The sequence below is a fragment of the Planococcus citri genome, chromosome 2 (genome assembly GCF_950023065.1).
Source record: "Planococcus citri chromosome 2, ihPlaCitr1.1, whole genome shotgun sequence".
Classification (NCBI taxonomy): domain Eukaryota; kingdom Metazoa; phylum Arthropoda; class Insecta; order Hemiptera; family Pseudococcidae; genus Planococcus; species Planococcus citri.
In genome coordinates, this window is record NC_088678.1 from 10,718,371 (window position 1) to 10,726,430 (window position 8,060).

Genomic DNA, 8,060 nt, shown 5'->3' on the forward strand with positions numbered 1-8,060 from the left:
ATGACGATTGGTTACCAAAGAAAACGAAAATAATATTCACGTTAAACTTTTTTTTCTACGTAGACAGAGTAAGAAAGACAGATATGCGCAAGGTTTTCTATATTTTCGCAATTTTCGTGTTCGTTGGCTAAAATTATGATAAGGCAAATCGTCTGCTGGCACGTTTGACATACCTACGATAAACGACCCACAAAGCACGAAAAAATAAGAAAAAAAAAAGATCCTCATCTCGCAAAATGTTCGTTTTTTTACTCCAAAATGAAATATTTTTCAAAAATTACGTAGGAATGCCGTAGAATGGGGATATTTGGGAGTTTTTCTTTCATTTTTATATCGATTCGAGTTTTTTCTTTCTCGGTATTTTACATGGTTAGATCATCAATGTCTTCATGCATTCCATCAATACCTAAGATTTTAATTATTGTTATAAGCAGGCTTGAGATCTTGCAACAACTGGTGAGGTGGTATCTAATTCTTAAATGATTTTTTTGGGAAGAGGAGCGTAGAAGAAAATTTGGCCATGTATATAAAAGTATACCTACATTGGCATGCTCAAAATCTTGTACTTGATAATATCTACACGAGTATAAGAATGCAACTTGCTATAGCATGTATTTTAGGCGATACCTGTACTTTTCATCAGTTCAAAGAGCAGACTAACCGTGTAGTACTGTGAAAATTCCATTACACGTATTAAGCCATCGGCAAAGAGCAAATTAAAATTTTTCTCCCGTCAAGGGATGAGAAACAGAGTTACAGCGCAACACAAGGAGAAAGATTGGTGGCAGCAGGGAGGCAAAGAATACTGCTACACGAGGTTCTCTCGCTCATTCACTCTTTCATGGACGTAGTACACGTTTTTAGTATCGTGTAACTTCGCCAAAGTAAGCGAATTCCTTTTGATTTATCGCGAAACAGGCAGCTTGAGCGTGCAAAAAAGTGAAAAAAGTTTTTTGCAGTTTTACGCTTACCTACCTACTGTTTTTTACCGCAGGTTTCTTGAGATGAGTAGAGTAGGTACCTACCAGAGAGGTGAATCGTGTGCTTGTCTGTTTGACGCGACGATGTAATGAGATTTTTTTAATGGGGCTGATGCATTATTATCGGATATTTACAACTGATAGAACAAAAAGTTATCTGGGTCTGCGTGAAAAAGTATTGTACTCCAACACCTGAAAATGGATGTCGTGGGTGATGATCACCGACCTGTCCAAATTTGATTTTTCTAAACAATTCAGATAGTCGGGGGCCCACATAAGAATGTAGTACACCCCCCCCCACCCGGGGCAATACTCCAGGAAAACTTTTTTCTTAAAGGGAACATTACTAGCCCTTGTGCACAAAAAAGGTGGCCACACTTACAAAATGGCGGCCATTTTGATTGGCAGGTCAGCCGAAATCGCAGATTTCGCGTTCCAACATAAGACTTGCACGCAGTTTTTTGAATCGTTCAAAGGTAGATCGAAAGATCAGACAAAAATTTATCACAAGTCAAAATTTCAAGTGTCAAACTGCATTTTTCGATTTTTGGGGAATTTTTCAAAATCTTCAGGCCAAAAATGAGGGAAAAATCAAAATTTTACCGAATTGACCGAGAAAGCTGAAATTTGGGATGTACCCTATTTTCGACCTGCAAATCGATTGAAACTGTTTCAAACCATTTTGAGTAGTTCTGGAGCCTCCAGCAGATTTTTGAAACTTGAAATTCCCAATAAATTTCATCAAATGAAGTCGGATAGACCAAATTTATTCTGTAAACTAATTTTAATACGCTACGAATTCGACAGCAGGTAGATCTTAAGTCGTTATGGAGCCTTCAACGTTTTTTTGAAAATTACTGGAGCCTCCAATAGATTTTTGAAACTTGAAATTTCCCAAAATTTCATCAAATGGAGATGGATAGCCGAAATTTATTCTGCAAACTAATTTTAATACGCTACGAATTCGACTGCAGCAAGATTTCAAGTCGTTTTGGAGCCTCCAGTGACTGTTTGAAAATTCCGGGAAACTCCAGCAGATTTTTGAAACTTTGAATTTCATCAAATGGAGATGGAAAGATGAAATTCACTCTACACTCCGATTTTTACACCCTCTGAAGACTACTTCAGGTGGATTTCAAGTCGTTTTGGAGTCTGCAGCGACTTTTTGAAAATTCCTGGAGACTCCAGCAGATTTTTGAAACTTTAAATTTCATCAAATGGAGATGGAAAGATGCAATTTACTCTACACTCCAATTTTTACACCCTCTGAAGACTACTTCAGGTGGATTTCAAGTCGTTTTAGAGCCTCCAGCGACTTTTTGAAAATTCCTGGAGACTCCAGCAGATTTTCGAAACGTGAAATTTCATCAAATGGAGATGGAAAGATGAAATTTACTCTACACCCCAATTTTCACACCCTCTGAAGACTACTTCAGGTGGATTTCAAATCGTTTTGGAGCCTCTAGCAACTTTTTGAAAATTCCTGGAGACTCCAGCAGATTTTTGAAACTTGATAATTTCATCAAATGGAGATGGAAAGATGAAATTGACTCTACACTCCTATTTTTACACCCTTTGAAGACTACTTCAGGTGGTTTCAAGTCGTTTTGGAGCCTCCAGCGACTTTTTGAAAATTCCTGGAGTCTCTATCAGATTTTTGAAATTTGAAATTCCCACAACATTTCATAAAATGGAGTTAGCAAGCTGAAATTTACTTCGCAAACTAATTTCAATACGATATGAAGTCGACTGCATGTTGGTTTCAAATGATTTTGAAGCTTCCAGCTACTTTTTGGAAATTTCAATTTTCTGAAAAATGCCATTCAACCTTTCAAAAAGTTGCTGAAGGCTCCAAAGCAACTTAAAATCCACCTGCAGTCGACTTCGTAGAGTATTGAAATTAGTTTACAGAATGAATTTCAGCTTTCCATCTCCATTTTATGAAATTTTGGGAAATTTCAAGTTTCAAAAATTCACTGGAGGCTCCAGTAATTTTCAAAAAGTCGCTGGAGGCTTCAAAACGACTTAAAATCCACGACCTGCAGTCCATTTGATAAAATTTTGTGTTAATTTCGAGTTTCAAAAATCTGCTGGAGGCTTCAGAACTCCTCAAAATGGTTTAAAACACTTACCAATCAATTTGACAGGTCAAAAATAGGGTATAACCCGAATTTGGTAAAATTTTGATTTTTTCCCCGCATTTTTGGCCCAAAGATTTTCAAAAATTCACCAAAAATCGAAAAAGTGACTTCAGCTTTTGAAATTTTGACAGGTGATAAATTTTTATCTGACCTTTCAATCTACTTTTGTACCTACGGTTTAAAATTTTTTGTGCTAGTCCTATGGTAGGACGCAAAATCTGCGATTTCGGCTGACTTGCCAATCAATGGCCACCATTTCGTAAGTAGAGCCACTTTTTTTTAGCACAAGGGCTAGAAATGTTCCTTAGGACTCCTCTTAAAAAAAAAAGTTGCCTCGAAGTATCTCCTTATGCAGTCCCCCCCCCCCCCGACTGCAACAATTTAGTGGTCTGCATTTTTTTCTTCATTATCCAGCTGCAAAGTGGGTATGGTGATTGATCCCTAAACTTTTGTTGAGTACCTAAGATTTTTTATTAAAATGTCAAAATAAGTTTTTAAAATGGATGTACCAACTGGGTAAAGTGCCTACGTTTCAATAACTTAATAGGTACTTACCATACATCCTTAATAAAAAATCAAAAATAGATTCCTGTATTGAATGCTTTCCCTTCGAGGGAAAACTTTTGGTTATTTTGGAACAAGGAAAGTATAAATCTCTAGTTGAACATCCTGCATTTGATATTTCACTCTTCAACAGTTACCTACTTAAGTCGTTACCTAATCTTTCTCAGTAAAGAAGAAAAAAAACGAAAATAAAAAAGAGTTGAGAAATACCTGATGCTTGGCCTCGTCTCGCCAACGCATCTCACTTCGTCTCCCACCAGCAGAATCATTCTAGCATGACGTTCTAAAACGCGAAATTTAAAGTAACAATGAACGAAAGTGGAGAGAGAAAAAAGTTACACACAAAAGAGGACGTTTAATATCGTCGCAACAATAAAAACGACCGCAAAAAGTATGAAGAAAAAAGGAGAACGAAGAGGGAGGTGCGGAAGAGAGTAAAATTTTACGCCATGAGGTACACCTACGTTACAGACAAAAAGAAAGTATTAAGCTAGAGGGAAGAAAAAAGTACGCTCAATTGTACAAAAATACACCGTCGTCGTCGGAAGGTATCGAGAGGTAAGCAAGCAGCACGATCGACAAAATGAAAAAAAAAATATTTAAATTGCAGCGGAAATTTTATCAAAATGATTACGCTTTGTACATTTGAAAAAAAAAATTAAAAGAAAAGCATCCATTAAGCTTGCTGCGCTAGGCGCGAACCAAAAAGTAACGCATTATTTACCGAACACTAAAATACAATTATTTTCGGTTCGTTCGACTAAAAAGCATTAAATATATTTCTTTATAATCCCATATTTCTCTCTCTCTTTCTCTCTCTCTGTGGGTTAGGGAAGGGGGTAAGAAGGGGGACGCGTACCGCGTAGTTTTCATTTCCTCGATATTTTCGCCATTCGCGTTCGATCCAGAATACATTTTTTATTTTTAATCGCCATTTTCAGATCAACTTTTATATATATTTAAAAATATCCTCTGTTTTCCGATATTATGGAAACGAGCGTTAAAAACAACGAATTTCAATAGCCGCGTTAACAACTTTCCTAATTTATCGTTTTTTTGCTTTTTTTTTTTGCTCCACACACACTCTCTCATCATTGACTCTACAGAGGTGGATTTCGATGTAGGTATGCTACAAATAATGTATTCATCGAGCAGGAAGCCGAGATTGGTGATGAAGAAGAGGGCAACAAAAAGGCGAATTTTTTAAAAGCTTTAGTCGTCGGCAAACCCACGATTCTGTATATCGGATAAGAAAAATATAGAAAAGGCATTTCGAATTTAATGTACCTGAAGGAAATAATTTCGTTGGTGAGAAAAAAAAACAACGAGAATACAAAAAAATCGTCGAAGGAACACCACCACGGTTTGGTGGAGGTACTCGAGAGATATACAGCTCGATATGCACCCGGAATTGAAACAAACAGCGGAAGAAAAAAATAAAAAGATGAGAAAAATGAAGTGCGGTGGTCGGTTTTGCTGCAGCGAACGAGTGAAAAAAAACCAACACGCGTACATTCGCGCTACTTGATAATTGAGTATTTCAATTTCCCCTGGGATGAGATTATAGGATCATACCTTTATGTATAGTCGACCCCTGAACCAAATTTTTTCCTTTTTATTTTTATTGCCAGGTTATTAAATGCGAATGTAAAACGGAGCGAGGGTGGGGTGAGGGTGGGAATGAGTGAACAGATTTTACACTATTGAGGCCATGTAATGTGCGCCAATTTATTCGTGTGGAAGTAGAAATGCCAACTCCAAATTTTTGTTTTTCCTGCTGTTTCTTTTTTATTGTATTTCTGACCATCAGATGTGTATATATGTAGTGGAAATATTTCCACATTGTATCAATTATCTAATGACCACATCAAACGAATTGTGATGAGATGCTCTTCACTAGGATTGTTGAGAGGAGGGCAAAGGGGGATGTTTGCTCCGGGTCCGTATTTTCTGGAGGGTTCAGATACAGCAAGACTTGTGAATTTTCTAAAAATGTTGCCCTTATTCAAGGACTAAAAATCTGCTGAAGACCCCAGGAATTTTCAAGAAGTCACTGGAAGCTTCAAAACCACTTGAAACCACCTGAAGTAGTCTTCAGAGGGAGTGAAGTAGAGTAAATTTTATCTTTCCATCTCCATTTGATGAGATTTCAAGTTTCAAAAATCTGCTGGAGTCTCCAGGAATTTTCAAAAGGTCGCTGGAAGCTCCAAAACGACTTGAAATCCGCCTGAAGTAGTCTTCAGAGGGTGTAAAAATTGGAGTGTAAAGTAAATTTCATCTTTATTCCATCTCAATTTGATGAAATTTCGAGTTTCAAAAATCTGCTGGAGTCTCCAGCAATTTTCAAAAAGTCGCTGGAAGCTTCAAAACGACTTGAAATCCACCAGGTAGTCTTCAGAGGGTGTAAAAATTGGAGTGTAGAGTAAATTTCATCTTTCCATCTTCATTTTTGATGAAATTTCAAGTTTCAAAAATCTACTGGAGTCTCCAGGAATTTTCAAAAAGTCGCTGGAAGCTTCAAAACCACTTGAAACCACCCGAAGTAGTCTTCAGAGGGTGTAAAAATTGGAGTGTAAAGTAAATTTCATCTTTATTCCATCTCAATTTGATGAAATTTCGAGTTTCAAAAATCTGCTGGAGTCTCCAGCAATTTTCAAAAAGTCGCTGGAAGCTTCAAAACGACTTGAAATCCACCTGAAGTAGTCTTCAGAGGGTGTAAAAATTGGAGTGTAGAGTAAATTTCATCTTTCCATCTTCATTTTTGATGAAATTTCAAGTTTCAAAAATCTACTGGAGTCTCCAGGAATTTTCAAAAAGTCGCTGGAAGCTTCAAAACCACTTGAAACCACCCGAAGTAGTCTTCAGAGGGTGTAAAAATTGGAGTGTGGAGTAAATTTCATCTTTCCATCTCCATTTTGATGAAATTTCAAGTTTCAAAAATCTACTGGAGTCTCCAGTAATTTTAAAAAAGTCGCTGGAGGCTCCAAAACCACTTGAAATCCACCTGAAGTTGAATTTGTACTGTATTAAAATTAGTTTGCAGAATAAATTTCGGCTTTCCAAATCCAAATGATTAAATTTTGTGTTAATTTCAAGTTTCAAAAATCTGCTGGAGGCTCCAGAACTACTCAAAATAGTTTGAAACAGTTTCCAATCGATTTGGCAGGTCGAAAATAGGAAATACCCCAAATTTCAGCTTTCTAGATCAATTTGGTAAAATTTTGATTTTTTCCCTCCTTTTTTGCCTGAATTTGATTTTCAAAAATTCACCAAAAATCGAAAAAGGCTTTTTATCATTTGAAATTTTGAAAGATGATAAATTATTACCTGATCTTTCGATCTATCTTTGTACGGTTTAAAAAATTTTGTGCAAGACCTATGTTGGAACGCAAAATCTGTGATTTCGGCCGGCCTGCCAATCAAAATGGCCGCCATTTTGTGAGTGGACCACTTTTTTTTTTTTTAAGGACAATGGCTAGAAATGATGATTTCATGTGAATTCTTTGTGGTGATTTAGAATAAATTGTTCAATGATGATTTGGCTTGAAATTTTTTCATGAAAACTTCAATTGAAATTTTTTTGTAAGTTCATAAAATAGAGATTTTTAATGAACTTTTCTGGTGATTTTTTAGAATGAATTTTCGTGCAACAAAACAAGCTACACACACTGTTACGCTGTCTAGTTTTATTTGAAATTCAATTGCAATTTACCCATACCTTTCTGTACCTACCCGTATGTAGGACATTTCACAAAGTTATGCATCGTTATTATTTTACTGTGTGCCATCCGAATTGATGTTTTCGTCCAAGGGATAAAAAATGTACTTCGCTTTTTAGAGCGATTTAAGCTACAACTTTACGGATAGATACCTGAATAAAACTTGAGGATAAAATTTGAACTTCTCGTCAATTTGCAAAATTGAAGAAGCGTCTCAAAAATTGCCATTATCCACCCCAGCATATGGTTTCGATCACACATTCGTGGTTCTCGTATATTTGGTAAAACACATTTTTATAAGAGATGATACATGACAATTGAAGTTCTCACAGGTACGTACATATTTAGGAAACATCCTCCACCCTTGGTTCCTTCGCTATCCTTACATTTGAGAAGAATTCCACGTTCGCTAAATTACACACACTGCGGAATATTTTGCGCACAGTTCTTTTCAATCGTCGAGAACGGAAATAAACTTGGTTTAAAATTATATCTGCTCGAATATAAGAAGAAGATATTTTCAACTCCTCGGGTCACAAAGTACCTACCTTCTACCTTTAAGATAAGGCGGTTATAGAAACGAAAAAAATTTCGCGAAATTTCAACTCGAGCAACTGTAGGTTCCTCTCCCAACTAAGAAAATTTTCCACTTTCCA